General features: G+C 35.4%; 1 protein-coding gene across 3 annotated transcripts in view; it reads left to right on the top strand.

Moving 5' to 3' along the window:
- The window catches only part of GABRB3 (gamma-aminobutyric acid type A receptor subunit beta3), a 213,705-nt gene that overhangs the window by 156,108 nt on the left and 39,621 nt on the right, over window positions 1-17,976 (top strand). The gene's annotated exons all lie outside the window — the stretch shown is intronic.

Here is a 17,976-nt window from a genome sequence, read left to right as displayed (position 1 = left end):
TTTCAGTCCATTGGCATTTATTTTACTTTTTTAAAGACTCAGAGAAAGACACACAGAGAATGAGAAACAGAGAGTTTTTGTATCCACTCACTCGCTCTCTAAATGACTGTGTCCGGCTGGAGCCGGGCTAAGTTGGAGCCAGGAGCCCAGAAACCAATCCAGATCTTTCAGGTGGATGGTGTCACAGAACCAACTATTCAACACATAACCTGCTTGCTTCATGGGGAATGTCATAAAGAAGCTGGAATCAGAAGCAGATGCTTCAGTGTAGGATGCGGGCTTCCCAAGCTGCACCTGACACTCAGTTCATTGTAATTTATCTTGTTGGATATGAGGTAACTCTCGTATTTTTTTTTCTTAAATTTTAGCCATGTCTCTTTCTCTCTGAATGCTAAGTAGTTTATTAACATGAATTTTAAAGTTATTGCAGCAAAATCATAAAAATGTAGCGTATGGTTTTCGTTGTAATTAGACTCATTAAACATTATTTTCAGAAGAACTAAAGCTATATCATTTCACTTTTTTCCTGTATCTGTTTGACATGTTTGGCCCATTTTTGACTTTTAATAATGCTTTGCATTTTTCCATTATTTCCGAATAAAGCATTTTTTTTGTTTTTTTATGTGGTGCATTAGGAATGCAATCATTTTCCCAATTTTTTTTTTCCTGGTGTGTGGGAGAGCTTTGGATTTTATCCTTATGTATGTATTGAACCAAAATTATGGGCCAATCCATGACTTCCTACAATTTGGTAAAGCTTTAAGGTCAGTTTTGCATTTTTTAGAATACTGGCTCTTTTTTTTCCCCCCGCTCTCAGTAGTTCTAATGCCACCTCTGGTCTTGTTCTGTTGCATTAACTTTGTCTGGTAAGACAATAATACACAGTAGGAATGACAGAGGACAGAATTATTTCATTCTTTACTAAAAGAGGAGTACTTGCGTTCCACTATGAAGGATGATTTGGACTTTTAGTTTAATGTAGCTCCTACTTGCTCGTTTACTTCCATCGTGTGTGTGTGTATGTGTGCAGATTGTCGATTTGTCTCTGAAGAGGGTGCCATAGTACAATGGTGAATAAGATGGACATCAGAGCCGATTTACTGCTGTTATATTAAACAGCTAGTTATAAATAAGAGTCCTAATACTAAATCTATTTTAAGGTTATTCATGTGCTTCTACTTTAAAAGCAGAATGAAAGCTAGGCCAGACCAAGAGTGAGAGAGTGAAAGAGAGCAAGAAAGGGGTGGTATCTTTCTTTCACTGGTTTACCCTCCAGACGTCTGCAACTGCCAGAAGCCAGAAGCTTCAGCTGAGTCTCCCACAAAGGGTGGCAAAGACTTAAATACGTGAGCCTCACCTGTTGCTTCCCAGACAGTCCCTTAGTGGGCAGTCCAAACACCTCATCAGGGATGTGAGTGTCCCAAGTTGAGGCTTAATATGCTGTTAGATTCTTCTGAAAAAATCAGAGCTGTAAATAAAATTAATCTAATCTCTATGTAAATTTAAATTGTATGACTTTGAAGCATTGATTTTTATCTCTTTAGATGTTTAAAAATATTGTAAATTGACATCTAAACTTATAAGGTACAAAACATATAAGGTACTTGTAAGGTACAAATTGATATTTAAACTTATAAGGTACAAAGTGAGATTGAGATTTATTAACGGTACAGTGGGGAATAATTAAGCTAAGCTAGATAACACATGCAGCATTACAAATGCTTCCCGTTTTTAAGGTTAGAATATTTGTAATTTTCTCTCTGATCTATTTTTAGGTATATAATAATTTATTATGAACTATAGTCACCAAACCGTACATTAGGGCTCACAACAGGAAAACCGTGTTACGCTTGACCTGTTGAAGCTGTAAATCATTTGATCGCCGTTGTTCCATTCCCCTGTCCACTCCCAAACTCTGCAGTCTCTGGTCTATGCACAGTTTCCATAATGTGCATTAATTTAAAAAGTGGGGTTGTTAGAAATGATTTTACAGATTTGTGGATTGTGCTGTGGTATTTCAGTAGACCAGTACGATATCAAAGCAGGGTAATGGGAATTTCCCCTTTTCTGCCATTAACTGTGATTGTCATCTGGGCCTCCATGCAGTGTACACTGAGTTTAACTTGAACCAGACAGCGACTTCCAAGAAGACACTACACTTGCCTCACTGCTCCCTTCTCCTAAATGCTAAATAATATTTATTTGTGTTTAGGGGTGTATGATATCGTGTCCCTGTCTTTGTTAATTGACATGTAGTTTGATTTTTTACTTTGGCAATTCTAGAAAGTGCTGGAATGAAGTATGAGTGTAAAGAATTTTTGTGTATTTGCTTTTTTAAATTAAGTTGCTTTGCTCCTTATTTAATTTGAATACTAATCTGGACTGAAGTTTGGCTCACAACTGTGCTCTCCCAATCCGTATAGTATCTGAAGCTTTAATTGTTTCCTTTATTGGACAAAATATTTTTTTCATTTTATACAATTTATCTATTTTTGCATTTTTGCCTGTGCTTTTCGGAGCCAATCAAAAACATTGTCCAGGCTAATGTCATAGTTTGTTCTGAATATTTTTTCTAGTAAGTTATGGTCTTATTTATATGAAATATTAATTCATTTTAGGTTGATTTTTTTATATATTATGAAATAAGGTCCCATTGAATACTGTGTGTTAATATCCTGTTTTCCTGACATGCTAGTCTGTTATTTCATGTCCTTAGTATATTGGTCAAAAATCAACTTTGTCAAATGATTTTTCTACATCCTATAGTGAAACAGTGTGTTTCTTTCCTCCATCCTGTTAATATAAAATATTGAATTTGCTGATTTCTATATTTTGACCAATCCTTGCATTCTAGTGATAAATTCCACCTGATTCTGGTGATGATACATTGAATATGCTGTCAAATCCACTTTGCTTGGTTTTTATTCATGATTTTTGCATTTGTTGATTTCCTTTTCTTGCTCCATTGTTGTCTATTTTGGGTTTATATGGCTAGTGCTGACTTTGTAAAAAAATTCTAAGTATTCACTAGCTCTTGTATTTTACATATGTGAAAAATGATATTTGCTCTTTAAATGGGTGTGGAATTAATCAGTAAAACTCTTAGATCTTGAGGTTTTCTTTTATTAGTAATTTAACTTTTAAATTATTTTGCTTTTTAAAATATTAGTGTGCAGTACTGGGACATTTTAACATATATATTATGTTATTTCATAAACTTTATGTAGATCATAATGCATTGTGTGACTTCAAGTATGCATGTATTTCAACATATATACTTAGTATAAACTGGTCCAACTATAAGATTAGTGCTCCCGTTTCCATGTTTTTTCTTTGTGTTCTTTTTCTTTGGTTCCGCATAGAATGCATAGCACGCTGTTGTGAACTGCAGTTGTCTCATTGTATTGTAGAAGAGGGAGAATTCATTGTGTCTGATTACCCATTGTTCAGCCACCCTTCACCACTCCTCCGCCACCTTATTTAGCAGCCTCTAGTAATCACTATTCTAAGTTCAGATCAACTATTTTTAAAATGTCCTCTTGAGAGAGAACATGTAGTATTTCTCTACAGTGTCTGGATTATTCCATGTTGTGTAATGGTCTGCAGTGGCTGCCTGAGTAATTTGGTAGGACTATTATTTTAGTGTTTTTTTTTTAAATTCTTTTTATTACTATCGTTGTTTGGTACAGTTCCATAGGCCCTTGGATTTCCCTTGTGCCCTCCGCAATTCCCACTCCTCTCACTAAGTTCCCCTGTATCATTACTATAGTATAGTTCTTCATACACAATCATATGTGCATCATTGTGGACATGGACAATGGCAGAGAATCCATCATCCTCTTGTCAAAATATAGTAAACAGTTTCATTGGCAGTCCATCTTTGATCCGGAAGTAGAGATGCTTACTGCATTGTATCCTCACATCTGGGTATGACAGTCTCCATTTCAAAGCTACTGTACATCCCCTCAAATAAAAAGCCACAATACAAAATCAACAACAGGGAGAAAAACTACAGGAAAATCAACAACAAAATCAACAACAGGAAGATATTTCCTGTCACCAGGGGGAAACAAAAAGCTGGAAGCAGAGCTAGATGTGGTCAAACAAAGAATTATTCAAGAATTGAAAGACAAAATTAAAAGGCCAAATATAAGAGTTATAGGAGTTCCAGAAGGTGCAGAAAGAAAAGCTGGGTTAAAAAATGTATTTAATGAAATAATAAGGGAAAATTTCCTTCATCTAGAGAAAGAATTGGGAAACAACATCCTTGTGGGACACAGAACTCCCAACAAGTTTGACCAAAAGCGATCTTCCCCATGATACATAATAATCAAGCTCTATTTAATCGAACATAACAAAAAGATCCTTAAATGTGCACGTGAAAAAAAAATCAACTGACATATAAAGGAATGCCAATTAAACTCACAGGAGATCTCTCACAGGCAAGAAGAGATTGGAGTGACATATTCCAGATTCTAAAAGCAAAAAAATTGTCGGCCTAGGATAACATATCCAGCAAAGCTTTCCTTTGTCTTTGAAAATGAAATAAAATTCTTCCACAGTAATGAAGAGTTAGAAGAATATGTCTCTTCCAAACCTGCCCTACAAAAGATAGTTAAAGGTGTTCTCTTGATAGAGAAAAGGAATAGCACCCACCAAAACCACAGTTCAATGTTTTGGTTTTAAGAAGATTTTCCAAACTGGTATGCAAAAGGGATGTAATTATTTGCATTCCCACTAACAGTGTAAAAAAGATTCTCTTTCCCTTCTGTGATCTCTTCATTTTTTAACTGTTTCTGAGGTTTCTTTGTTTTATACAATCTCATTTATTTATTTTTGCTCTTGTGTCTTACCCATCTTTTACAAAAACTCATTGCCTATGCCAGTGTCTTCACATGTTATTTTCTTCTAGTATTTTATTCGTTTCTGGTCATACACTTAAATCATTGATCCATTTTGAGCAGATTTTTGTATAGGTGAGAGAGGTACAAAGAGGGTCACATTTCAATCTGGTACGTGTTAATACCCAGACTTCCCAGTATCCTTGTTTAAAGGGATCCTGCTTTATCCCATACACGAGTCTTGCACCTTGAAGAACAGCGGGGTGTGTATATGTGGATTAATTGTTGGAATGCACAATTTGTTACACTGTTCTTTGCCTCTGTTTTGATGGCAATATTGTCGGTTTCAGTCACAGTACAGTGTTGTTCTCTTCCTTTGATTCAAAATTGCTTTGGCTATTGAAAGGTTTTTTTAATGATTCTGTATGAATTTTTGTGTTGTTTTGTCTAATGCATAAATTATTGGTGTTTTGATAGATGTTGTGTTGAGTCTGTACATCAATTTAGGTAATAGGTGTATTAATTACAATTATCCTGATAGATAAGCATGAGAAGTGTTTCCATTTTTGTGTACTTTTGAACTGTTGTGTATTTTTTTTTTAATTTTAGAGATTATACCCATGTTTAGTTTATTCTAAGATGTTTTGTTATATTTACTGTTGTAAATCTGCTCCTAATTTCTTTTTAATTGAGTTTGGTTTATAAAAGTGCTGCTGATTTTTTTTTTTTTGCATATTGATGTTTCCTGTGACATCACTGAATTCATCTATCATCTTCATAGCTTCTTAGTAGGTTCTGCGTATAAAGCGTGTCTTGAATGGGCAGAAATACTTTGAATTTCTCTTCTCCTAGTTGTATGCTTGTTACTTCTTTCTCGTACCTATTGGCTGTCGCGAATACGTACTGTGTTACACTGAAGAAGGGTCCTGAGAGTTCATTTCCATATTTGGTTTCACATGTTAGAAGATACGCTTTCAGAACTTCCCCCACTCAATAGGCTGTTGATCATGGGTGTTTCATTCATAGCCTTTGCTCTGCTGAGGTATACTCCATCTATACCTAATTTGTTTGTGAGAGTTTTGGTGCTGAATGGATTTTGAACTTTAGAAAGTTTTTTTAAAGTATCTGTTCAAGTGATTGTATGATTTTATCCTTTTTGTATTGATGTGATATCTTATGTTCATGGGTTTGCACATCCTGAACCATCCCTGCATCCCTGAGATAAACCCATTTGATCTTGATGAATGATTTTCCTAAATGAGGTCTTAGAATTAAGAGCATTGCATCTATGTTCATGGGTGATACTGATGTACATTTTCCTTTTTCTGTTGTATCTCTGATTTTGAAATCAAGGTAGCAGCATTGGACTCATAGAATAATTTGGAAAGGTCCCTATTTTAGAAGAGTTTGAGAATATGTGAATTGTCTCTTAAAGTTTTATCTAATTAGGTAGTATTGCAGAGGTTTTTTAAAATGTTTTTGTGAGACTTTTGATTATTGTTTTAAAGTAGTCAGTTACTCAATACTGGTCTCTTTAATTTCTGTCAATGATTTATTCAAAATGCTGTAACTTACCTGTATCCAAAAAGATATACATATGTGATAGTTTTTCTGACTTTTTCATGTAGAAGTGTTCTGAATACTGCTTAAAATCATTTATATTTCTATTGTAATATCTCCCTTGTATTTTCCAACTTTGAATACTATTTTTTTAGTTCAGCTATTTTGTCAATTTTATATTTTAAAAGATCAGTTCTTATTTTATTAATCTTTTATTGTTTTAAATTTCTAGTCCATTGCCCACTCTCTAAGTCTTTATTACTTATTTCCTTCTATTTACTTTGCATCTCATTTGTCCTTGTTTATCTCAGTCCAGTCCTTAAGGTGCGTTTTTTGGGTAATTTATTTTAATGTAGGCACTTGTTACTATAAGCTTTGATGATAGTGCTTCTTCTGCTGTGTCCAGTAAATTTTGAGTGTTGTGTTTCTGTTTCCATTATTTTCACTGAGTTTTTAAAATTTTCCTTTTGATTTTCTCAATGACATATTGTTCATTTAGAAGCATACTGGTCAACCTCCAGGTATCTGTATGTTTTCTAAAGATTCTTTTGTGCTTAATTTCTATTCCTGCTCTATTGTGTTAAGTGAGACTACATGATGTAGTTTCATTTTTTAAAAAGTGGGTTTTGTTTTGTGGCTTAATTGCGCTATTTTTGGCAACTTATTGTAGCTATTGCTTTTATTAAAAGTGTTTTGTCTTTTCACTCTTGTACAAAGGGTAAATGTCCCAATACAAAATCACTGCTAGAGTATTTATATTATTAATCAGTATTTTAGTATACATTAAGTATATATATATTTAGTACATATACATATATATTTAGTATGTTATTGATCAGTTGTATACATATATATTTGTTTAGTATGTTATTGATCGGTTATTTTTTTTGTTTTATTTGAAGATCTCTAGTCTTTTGTATAAGGCAGGAGCTCTTTTAGTTTTTGCTCGGGAAGTCTGTTTCTCTCTGTTTCTGAAGGACAAATTTGCTGGCTGAAGTTCTTTGTTTTCAGTTTTTTCTTTCAGCACTTGGACTCTATCAAGCTGCTCCTGACCTGCACGGCTTATGCTGAGGAATCCATTTTTAGTCACGTTGAGTTTCCGTGGTATTTGTGTTCTGTCTCTTGTAGCTGTCAGAAACATTTCTTTATATTTCATTTTTTTTAACATATCGTCATTATCTGACTTGGCATACCTCATCTTTGAATTGAATTTTATGAGAGAACTGTGTTTCTTGTACTTGGATGTTGGCATCTGTCCCAGGCGTCTGTGATTAGGGATATGTTCAGCTATTATTTCTTTTAATGTGCTTTCTTAGCCTTTTTCGACTCCTCCTGAAAATCCAATCCAGTACTTTAAAAAATTCTGTCTCTTTATGATGTCCCATAATTCCTGTTATTGACATGATCTTTTTCATTGTTTTGTCATCTTGTTACTCCGACTGTTTGAATATTTTGTCTTAGGCTCACTGAATCTTTTCATTGATCAAGTCTACTGTTGAAGTTTTCTGTTGATATTTTTCCATTGGATAATTGAATTCTTAATCTCTGGGGTTTTTATTGGACTCATTATTTTTATTGGACTCATTATTGGACTCATTTATTGGACTCTACTTCTTTGTCAGACTTCTTCATATTTCTAAAAGCTGATATTTTCAAAAGCAGGTTTGATCTGTGGATAGTTGGTGATTGAACTTTCTGCCGTAGAGGTTGTGGAAAGGAAGACTTATTCTTTTTCTGTTTGCTGTTATCAGCCCATGTATCCATTCACGAATTCCTGAGATTAATTCTGTATCATCATGGTGGGTGTCTAATTCTCAAGAAATTATTAAATTTTTCTTGACATTGTTAACTTATAATTTTGCCTTATAATCCTTATTCAACTAATTCATTGGTAATAAAATGAGTTTCGGTTTAGTCATAATACAGTTGTTTCCCAACATTCCTTTTAATTTTGTTCAGTGAAGTATGTAATATCTCTGGTGAAATTGGAGCAAAGATCTCATGCTTTGCTGCCAAAGTTTTATGTTGCTTAGACATTCTCAGTTAAGTATTTAATACTAGACTTGTTTCTGTTTCAGGCTAGATGTATGCAGAGCAGGAGACTTAGTTGCCCTGTCATTCTGTTTCAGAAAATTACGTATGGATTCTCTAGTTTTGGAGGTTTGTTTTCGGGAGTAGAAGAGAACAGTGTAGGACATTTTACTTGAGTTGGTATTCTTTCCTAGTAACTTTGTACGTTGGTATCTGCTGAAATTTTACTCTTTCTGTTTTCTCACAAGTTGGCAGGTCTCAGGCAGGTCCCTTGATTGGCATGGGGGAGTGTTGCCAGAGGGCAAAGGATGCAGTCTGTACTATGTCAAGTCTGTTACACACTTTAACAGATTGTATCTGTTTAGTTTTGGTGTTTTGTCCTAAGATGAATCAATTCTGTTTCTATATTTTGTGTTCTCCATGATAGTTGAATATCTATTCCTAAAACTGTCGCACATTCTAACCGCCTGAAGATTTATTCATCCAATATACACTTTGTATGAAATACTCTTTGACATAAGTTTGCATAAATGTGTGTTATATGAGCACGGTTGGGAATGACCTTTTCCATTTAAGTCCACATGACTTCAGATTCTATAATACTTTTTTTAAAAGATTTTTCTTTTTGTTGGAAAGCCAGATTTACAGAGAGAGAAGGAGAAACAGAGAGAAAGAGCTTCTATCCACAGGTTCATTCCTCAAATGGTTGCAACAGCTAGAGCTAAGCTAATCTGAAGCTAGGAGCCAGGAGCCTCCTCTGGGTCTCCCACGCAGAGCGCAGGGTCCTAAGGCTTTGCGACATCCTCTATTGCTTTCCCTCGCCACAAGCAGGGAGCTGGATTGGATGAGGAGTAGCTAAGACGTGAACCAGAGCCCATATAGGATCCAGTTGCTTGCAAGGCAAGGATTTAGCTACTGAGCCATGACACCAGACCTTGCAATACTTTTTGGTTTATTCAAATTTATTTTTGTGCTTTTGAGAACTCATATTTTTGAGGAAAACATTGATTTTAAATCTGAGTTTCCTCATTTACCAGCATGTGTATTTGTATTGCTTTCTTTTATATTTTAAGTTACCAATAATAAATCTTACATTCCCTTTATTTAAAATTGTGTTCAGAAGTACCACAACATTTAAGTATTTTCATATGTTGTATGTTAAATAAAATCAGCATGAAAAGAAAAATTGAAAATGTTTAGAGTATACGCAGTTTCACTACCTATCATGTTCTCCAGTTGCATCCATGGCAGAACTTCATCTTTTTTTTGTAGCTGAGTAATAATATTCTTAGATAGCTATAGATAGATAAATAGATATAGCATTTTTAATATATCTGTTTGATGATTCCATATTTTGGCTACTATAAATGTGATACAGGTATCTTTTGATGTAATGCGTTCATATAGTGAGATTGCTGGATTGTATCTCAAATTTCTACTGTTTTAAGAACTATGCCTACTGTTTTAAACACTAGCTGCTCTACTTTGCATTCTCACCAACCTTGTGTAAGTTTTCTCCACTCTCCACATTCTCACTGGCATGTTATTCTCTGTGTTTTGAATAATAGCCATTCTGGTGTGGGTCATCTGATAAATTACTGTCATTTGAATTTGGATTCCCAAGAAGACCGGTAATGCTGAACATTACTTCAAATATATGGCCATTTGTGTTTGTTCTTTTGAGAACTGTCTATTCAAGTCCTTTCCCATTTATTAACTAATTCGTTGGTTTGCTATTGTTACTGAAATCTATGAGTTGCTGATACATTTGAAATATTAATCCTTCATTGGCTAGGTAGCTTGCAAGTACCTTTTCCCACTTGGTTGCATGTCTCTTGACACAATTGCTTGTTTCATTTGTTGTGCAGAAATTTCTGCTTTTAGTAACCCTATTTCTTCTGTTTTCCTTTTCCTACCTGTCAAGAAATCTTCAACTCTATCAATGTCTTGTATTGTTTCCACTACATTTCTCTCCAGCAGTTTTGTAGTCTCAAATCATATTTGCTGTTTGATCTGTTTTGAGTTGAATTTTTTATGGTAAGTGTATGGAACTAATTTTTTCTTTTACAAAATTACATCCAGTTTACCACCTCCATTTATTGAAGAGATTGTCCTTATTCCCTTGTATGGTCTGGACACTTTCGTCAGAAATAAGTTGGCTTCATGTGCATGGATTAAATTCTGGGCTCTCTTCTGTTCCGTTGATCTGAGAGTTGATTTGTATGTCAGTTCCAGGCTGTTTTAATGATTTTAGTTTTTTGGGTATGTTTTGAAGTCAGGTATTATGAAGCCTAAAGGTTGACTTTCCTTCATCCCTCCTTCCTCCCTGCCTCACTGTCTTCCTTCTCTCCTTACTTTTTTCCACTCTCCTCCTCTCCCTCTCTTTTTTTTCCCTCCCTCCCTCTCTCCTTTCTTCTTTCCTGTCTTTCTGCCTTCCATCTCAGGATTGCTTCGATTAGTGTGTGTTCTGGGATTTCATGTGAATTTTAAATATATATATATATAATTTTTTTTCTCGATACAGATTTACATGCATAGATTTACATCCATCTGCACATCCCATCGAACTTCCTGCCTATGCGAACCCTTGGAGAAAGCAGTTGATTGCTCAAGTACTTGGGTCCTGCCATAAATCTGGAATACCATGACTGAGACAGTTGTATGTTTTGAGCCTAGTCTAGCCATGACTTTTGCAAGTATTTAGGCAGTGAACTAGCAAATAGAGGATCTTTCTCAGTCTATCTATTTGTCCTCCTTTCAAAGAAAATGAAAATTAATCACTGTTTGTAAAAGGAACCATTTTAGAGTCATGACTTAGCATTACTCCATAATGAATTAATGATGAGATAAAAGCTAGAAGTAAAAAAACAATAAAGCAAAAAGTACCAAAATAATGTGAAAATTTATGAAATTAAGATTAAATATTTTCAAAAGACCAGTAAAATTTATAAAACTAAATAGCTACAACAAATAAACAAAAAGAATTCTGTTAATGCAATCAGAGTAAATGGAAGCATATACCAATTTTATAGAAATAAAAAAAAAATTAGAAGAAAACTGTAAGCAGTTATATGGCAGAACATTGAATAACCTAGCTGAGATGTACTAATTTATATAAACATACCACTTGTCAAAAATGAATTACAAAGTAGAAAATGTGAACTGGTGTGGATATTGAATCTGTAATCAAAAACCTGCCAACACACAAGACAGTGTACTCTAAATTACCTCACTGCTGAATTGCATCAAATTTTGAGAGTAATTCATAAGAGTTTTTTAAAGATGTAAACATTCCCCTATCCCCCCTTAAAAAAAAAAGTGGAGGAAGGATTTTTTTACCCCTTCTATGAGACCAGCGCTACCCAGCTATAAAATTCATGAGCAGTATAAGAACAGAAATTCATATACCAGCATCCTTTATGCATTTTAATATAGAAAATTTTAGCAGCTAGCAAGCCTAATAGTGCTACATTTACCATGACCAAGTGGGGTATAGTCCTGAGTAAATGCATGCCAGAATGATTGAACTTATGAAAGCCAATGTAACACAGTTAAAATATGAAAGAAAATTATCATCTAATAAAACAAAATATCAGACATGTTTTATGGTAAATCCATGCAGCAAACCAGAATTAGAAGGAAAATGCCTATCATTTGCGACTCATTGTAGTTGTAAGTCTATTACACCAATATAAATGAACTACTTCCAATGTACAATGATGGGTCAGGCACAAAGTGCAGATTCTCATTCCAAAACAAAGGAATTGACAAGAAGAACTGGGGTAGTTGGCTCATCACAGGGTTAAAACTCAGCAGAGAAGACATTAAATGCTAGAGCTAGGAGTGAGGGATCCTGCATACACTGCTGCAGGAGGGGACTGTCAGTGCCTTGGGCTGCTGTGCTCCTGCAACTTTCCAGGTCACAGACCACATGGTTACTCTCTTGAACTGTTCCTGCATTCTAGCTGGTGAGCATTGCGCATAGCTGATAGCTTATGTATGTTGTGGATTCATTGCTGCAGCTTCGCTCCCACTATTTCTCTAGGCATTATCTCATTTGTAAAGCTCTCTAGGGGCGGTAAACCTGCAATGAACTCCTGCCTACCTCTACCAAATTTCTAAATTCTGTGCACCTGCAAAATGAGCACTGCTTGAATGCCACCAAGTTGTATTGCTACAAGATACGGCTCCTGGGTCTGCTGAACCGTGACACCAGCTATGGAATATGTCATTAGCTTAGAGCAGGGAAAGAAAACACCCCAGGCTGTCCCTGAAACAATTTGTTCCCTGGGAAGCACCTGAACCTGTAATAAAAAGTGCTGCTTTAAAAGATTTCTTAGATGTCTGGAGGTTTTGTCTGATTTCTCTCATGGTTGCTCCTAATGCTGCTGCTAATGCAACATTTTCAGATTTACTACTGCAGATTCTTTCCACTACTTTCCATAACCAATTTCCAAAACTTTCTACATTTCAAGCATTCTTTATAAACACAGCCTCATTTCTTGTTAGCAGCTTCCTGTGCTGGTATTTTTTCTTCTGCTTGTAACAACACCATTGACTAGTTGATAAAGAAGAGAAGTTTATTTGGATGAACATTTGGTATAGTAGCTTAGACGCTACTTCCAATATTGGAATGACTGGGTTTGAGTCCCACCTCGGCTTCTAGGTCCAGCTTTCAGATCAAGTGTGCGCTGACATGCTGCACTGGTGGCCTTAGTAGCAGGAACCTGGCAACCTCTGAGACACCCATACCAGTTTCCTAATAGTTCCTGCCTTTGGCCTGGTCTCTCTCTCCTCTCCTCTCCTCTCCTTTCCCCTCCTCTCCTCTCCTTTCCCCTCCTCTCTTCCCCTCCCCTCCTCCCCTCCCCTCTCTTCTCCTGTCCTCTCATCTCCTCTCTTCTCCTATCCTTTCCTCCCCTCTCCTCTCCCTCTCTGTCTCTTTCTTCTCTCTCTCTCCTCTCTCTTTGTTTCAACGTCTGTATCTTTGTCGTTTAAATAAATAGGTAAGTAAGTAAATGAATACTTTAGAATTGAAAATAAGCTTGTTTTGACGGACAGTTCCTGAGGTCCAGGGACGGCACCTAGTGCTGGTGTTCTTGCAGTTTCGAGCTGGTGGGGGCATTTCATAGTAAGAGACAGGAAATGCTTGACTGTTTTTCCTCTTCTAGAAAGCCCACCAGTATTCAGTCATACAGGTTCTAGTCTGATCTACTCCCAATCATCTCTGAAAGACTTCTGTGAACATCATAGTCAAATTAAGATTATACCCTTTAATACATTGTAACGGGCATTAAATCCTGACATGAGTTTCAGATGGGAAAATTCATAGTCAAAACCAAGACAGTAACTCCACTTGCAGATAAATATGAAATATGAAAAGTTAGTCATTATTTTAATACTCAGACCAAAATGTGTATGCGTTTGTTCTATAAAATATAATTGAAAGATTGAGAGGACCTCATCAATGAAAATATATCCGCTGTTCTTGAAACATTTATATTGCTAACAGTACTATGCAAAACAATATACAAATTCACTGCAATCCTTATCAAAAATCCAATGTTTTTTTGTACAAATAGAAAAACACATTAAAGTCTAAACAAAATTTCAAGGAACGTCAAATATCTGAAACTAATAACGAAGTAGAAAAAATAGGAAAGTCTAAAATTGTGTGCTTTCTAAATTTACTACAAATACATGATAATCAAAACAGACCAGAACTGGCATTAATCACAAACAATTAGATCAATGAAATTGAACACAAGGCTTCAAAATAAATCCTTGCACATTGCGTGTCTGGTCACATGATTTTTGACAGGAGTGCCAAGAGTTCTTATTTGGTGCTTAATGGAGAATCTTTTCAACAAATGGTATAGGACACACTAGATATTAACTTGCAAAAGAATGAGGCTGTTTCCTTATCTAATATTTTATGAAAATTTAAAGTGAATCAAAAACTAAAACTGTAAAACACTTGAACAAAAGCATAGGAGAAAAGCTGTATGATACTTGACAGTTTTTTTTTTTACATGTCAGCCAACAACACAAGCCATAAGAATATAGAATTAAGGTTACCCAAAATCATTCCTAAAATAGAATCAATAGGGTGAAAAGCAACTCAGAAAATAAAAGAAATTATTTGTAAATTACATATTTTACACAAATTAATATAAACATTGTATAAAGATCTCCTACCAGTGAGAAATTGTTTGAAAGTCTATCAATTTAAACAAGCAAGGAAAGGACTTAAGGATACATTTAAACAAAGAAGGCATACAAATTACCAAGAAGTGCTACAAAAGAAGGTAGCCGAAAAAAAACTATTGAAGAAATAAAAGTGAAAGTCAAAAATAGGTTATTCCATACACGTTAGAGTGGTTTTTATCAAAAAAAAAAAGGGGGGGTGGGGAGATGTTAACGGAGTTATACATAACTTGAAATGCTGAGGAATTTTTATTGGGAATTTTACATGGTTCAATTACTGTGAAAAAGGAAGATGGCTACTGAAAATTTAAAGACAGAATCATAACGTAGAATTCAGAAATTCTACTTCAAGATTTAAAACTTAATGCCTTAAATGTCATTGATTTATACACTTAAATATGATTAAAATGTAAAAAATATAGTCTGTGTGTGTCTTAACTCCAGTTTTTTAACTTTTAGTTACTTTATGATTGATTTTAATTTGTTGGTTTAGATGCTTTTTGTTTTTATCCTGATAGTTACATACACATAGTTACATACACATTTTATCTCCTCTCTGTGATCCTTTCTCTGTTTTCAGGGCTTTAAAAATTTTCTTGTTTATTTGTTCTTTATTCCTCTTATTTTGGGAAAGTTTTACAAGTTTTTCTTCTGCTTTCTACTCAACATATGGTTCCTAGACAAACAATCTCACCTTCTAGCGTCATCTTGGAAATATAAAAATCATAGACCCCTCCCCCAGTTCTGACATGGAACCTGAATTGTAACAAGATCCCTCAATTTCTCAATAAAATTTAAGAACATCATTAGCATGATTTTGAGTGATGCCAGTTTTGTCTCTGTATTATCTATCTCTATATCTTTTTATCAAAATATCCATCATTGGCATCAACAATTATAAATCTAATTTTTAAACTTTTCTACCGTGTTCTTCTTTATCCAAAGAACCACAGTTTCTGAATTGTGAATGCTGAGCATCATTCGTAGATTCTAGAATAAATGAGGTCTGGAAGACATATTGCAGTGCAAAATTCAAATTCTCAGGATTTGAATTGCTGTTTCTGTCTTCTAGTGGCTCAATTCGTGTTACAGAAAGAGCTCAATCAATATTAGGTAAAATTTTTATGTGACTAGCTGTTTTCTGTCCTGGACATGAGGATGATAAGCCTCACCACTTTGTTTATCCATAACTTTAGTATCTCTCCATTCATGTTCTTTTTCTCTGGTTTTATTTTGTGCTTTTCTGCCTTAAAAATATGACTATTTATTTTAAAAAGGAGTATATTCAGTGTAGACATATCTCCTACTGTATTATCCCTACCTTTTTCTGTTTTTCTGTCAGCAATACACATTGGAGGCATTGAGTCTAAGCATTGCTGTCTTGCAGTAACAAAATAAAAAGGAAACAATTGGAGAAAAAACTAGAAAGGAAGTACTGAAGAATAAAATAATAGAGACCCTAAAGCCAATTATATTTTACCTCAACAGGTTGTCCTCACTCTTAGAAATAGGAGCAGAATTCTCAAGTTTACATAGATAAAGTTTACATAGATTTGAGACGTGGGACTAGATATTTATAATACAAGAATAGTCCTCGTGGGTTGAAAAAAAAGTCAGGGAATATCTCAAAGTTGTCGGAGTTACACAAATCAATCCCAGATGTCACTGGTGTTTATTTACCTTTGGTGGTCCTCCATTCGCTAAGATGTGCTGGCCAATTTGCATGATTGCCCTGACCCAGAGTCCGTTCTCATAGCCTGGCATACGTTTATGCAGCTTAGGTGAGGGTTTTATAACCAAAAGAGGGTTTCTGGCAGTGCTGCACAGCTTCCTTGGTTACTCTTTGCTTTCCCGACTGCCCACTCTTCGCTTGGCGTTTGTTCCAGCAGCCCATCAGAGCTCTTTCTTGCTCTGATTCTTCACCTCTGGGCTTATCTGTTGTAGTGTGAGTGGGCTGTGATGTCTTCCTCTCTAATCCGAAGAGGGTTTTTTTTTTTTCCCCCTGGAGGGTGGTTATCCTTCCAAATGCAAAGCAGGAATGGATGTTTTCTACCTATTCTTCAATTAAGTGACAAAGGGGAACTCCTTCGTATATTCAGTATTATATCAGAATGATAAGATCAGGAAAACAGTTGTGCTGTGCATATTCTCACTAATTTCTTTAACTTCATGTTCTGGTTTTCCTGCAAGGAATGTTCATGGAGCAGTCTACATTGTCATGATAGGTGTTAATCTGCTGCATATGATGTCACCAATTGGAGTGTGATAGTGCCTGTGTGTTTGTGTGTATGTCATGTGTTTGACAATGGTTTATAGAATGTATAAGAAAACAAAGTAAGCAGTGGTAATCTCAGTGATTGACTGTACAAGTGAATAATTAGAAAAATAAGTAGAAAAAATGAAAACTCTCAACATTTCCAGAGCTTAAGTCCACCCAAGGATGATTGAAAATGTTACAACATTTGGAAAAGCCCTTTTTCATCATCGGCATAGAATATATCGTGTATGTTCATATGGCATGCATGTCATTTGTATAGAAAAAAGCATCATTGACCTCTTTTAAATTTGTTGACACTTTCTCTCACTCCGCACCATCACTGAAGTGTGCAACTTTCCTTTGGTCTGATGCTAAACAGAGCATGCATTTAGGTTAAATGAGATAAGCCTCTCCTAATTGGTACTAGCTTAGGCTTGTTTGTTTGTTTGTTTTTGGTTGTTGATAGGTCAAGACTGGTGCATGTTACCTAAAGTATTAATCAGGTTCTTGTGAATATTCACAGGAAAGACTACAAAATGTAGAAACCTAAGAACTGATGGGCTGGCACTGAGAGACATCAGGTTAAGTTACTGAGATGCAGTGCAACCAGTTATTGTGCAGCTACATTTTATTAAAAGTTAACCTCCCTATATACTTCCTTTTTAAAAAAGATTTTCAAATGTTTTATTTGAAAGATAGGATTAGAAACACAGAGAGAGAGAGAGAGAGAGAGAGGGAGAGACAGAGAGAGAGAGAGCGCTTCTATTAGTTGGTTCACCTCCCAACCAGCTGCAATGGCCAGAGCTGCACTGATCTGAAGCCAGGAGCTAGGAGCTTCTTCCACATATCCCATGTGGGTGCAGAAGCCCAGGGACTTGAATCATCCTCCACTGCTTTCCCAGGCCACAAGCAGGGATTTAGATCAGAAGTTCCATAGCTGAAACAGAAATCTATGCTTATATGGGATGCCAGTAGTATAGGCACAGGCTTAGCCTACTGTCTCATGGTACTGGTCCCAACAATGCAGCTATTTTAATGTTGCTCATGGATGTGAAATAGCTGAGGTCTTAACTCCGCAGTGTT

Source organism: Ochotona curzoniae, unplaced genomic scaffold (assembly GCF_017591425.1).
Source record: "Ochotona curzoniae isolate NIBS_2020 unplaced genomic scaffold, NIBS_Ocur_1.0 scaffold_4701, whole genome shotgun sequence".
NCBI classification, from domain to species: domain Eukaryota; kingdom Metazoa; phylum Chordata; class Mammalia; order Lagomorpha; family Ochotonidae; genus Ochotona; species Ochotona curzoniae.
The sequence above is the reverse complement of the archived record's forward strand: the minus strand, read 5'-3'. Positions and strand labels throughout refer to the sequence as shown.